We start from the raw sequence: 1,335 nt of genomic DNA on the forward strand, positions 1-1,335 counted from the left end.
TAATTTGTACCTCTTAATCCCCTTCCCCTATCTAGCTCTTTCCCCCACCCCTCTTTCCTGTGGTAAACACTAGTTTGTTCTCTGTATCTGTGAGTCTGTTTCTGTTTTGTTATATTCGTTCATTTGTGTTATTTTTTGATTCCACATATAAGTGAAAACATACAGTATTTGTCTTTCTCTGTATGACAGTTCACTAAGCATAATATCCTCTACATCCAGATATGTTGTTACAAATGGCAAAATTTTATTCTTTTTTATGGCTGAGTAATATTCCATTGTATGTATGTGTATGTTTGTGTTTATATATATAATCTTCTTTATCTAGTCATCTGTTGATACAAACTTAGGTTGCTTCCATATATTGGCTATTGTAAATAATGCTGCCATAAACATTGCTGTGTGTATATCTTTACAAATTAGTGTTTTTGTTTCTTCAAAACAGTGGTTAGAGGTCATGAAGTAGGTGGTAATGCCTTAACCACATGAATATTGTCAGGCCTGAGAGGCTCTGCCATTCTTGTCAGGGGCAGTGCTAATCTTCTCTCCTTTTATACAACACTCTATGTGTCTGTTTTTATGCCAATATCATACTGTTTTGATTACTATAGTTTTATAACATAATTTGAAATCAGGAAGTGTGATGCCTCCTGCTTTGTTCTTTTTCAAGATTTCTTTAGCTATTTGGTGTGTTTTGTGGTTCCATAAGCTTTAAGATTATTTTTTTTTTCAAATTCTGTGAAAAATCCCGTTGGAATTTTGTTAGGGATTGCGTTGAATCTGTAGATTGCTTTGAGTAATATGGGCATTTTGATAATGTTATGAACATGGGATATCTTTCCATTTATTTGTGTCTTCTTCAATTTCTTTTATTAATGTCTTACAGTTTTAAGTAAACAGATTTTTCACCTCCTTGGTTAAATTTATTTCTGGATATTTTATTCTTTTTGATGCAATTGTAAATGGGATAATTTTCTTAATTTCTCTTTCTGATAGTTGTTAGAGTATAGAGACACAACTGATTTTTTTGTATATTGATTTTGTATCCTGCAACTTTACTGAAACCATTTATTAGTTCCAGTAGTTTTTAGTGGAGTCTTTATGGTTTTCTGTATATAACATCATGTTATCTGCAAATAGAGACAGTTTTACTTCTTCCTCTCCAGTTGGATGCCTTTTATTTATTTTTCTTGCCTAATTGCTCTGACTAGGACTTCCAGTACTATGTTGAATCAAAGTGGCAAGAGTGGGCATCCTTGTCTTTTTCCTTTTCTTAGAGAAAAAGCTTTCAGCTCTTCACCATTTAATATGATGTTAGCTGTAGGCTTGTCATATATG

The 1,335-nt window shown here is 32.5% G+C and overlaps 1 non-coding gene across 1 annotated transcript; it reads right to left on the reverse strand.

Annotated features, from left to right (window-relative positions):
- Positions 1-433: 433 nt before the first annotated feature.
- Positions 434-559, reverse strand: LOC132495544 (U6atac minor spliceosomal RNA). The gene has a single exon (XR_009533276.1). It is a non-coding gene; the product is annotated as a U6atac minor spliceosomal RNA (small nuclear RNA).
- Between the last annotated feature and the right edge of the window lie 776 nt (positions 560-1,335).

This window comes from Mesoplodon densirostris, chromosome 8 (genome assembly GCF_025265405.1).
Source record: "Mesoplodon densirostris isolate mMesDen1 chromosome 8, mMesDen1 primary haplotype, whole genome shotgun sequence".
Lineage (NCBI taxonomy): Eukaryota > Metazoa > Chordata > Mammalia > Artiodactyla > Ziphiidae > Mesoplodon > Mesoplodon densirostris.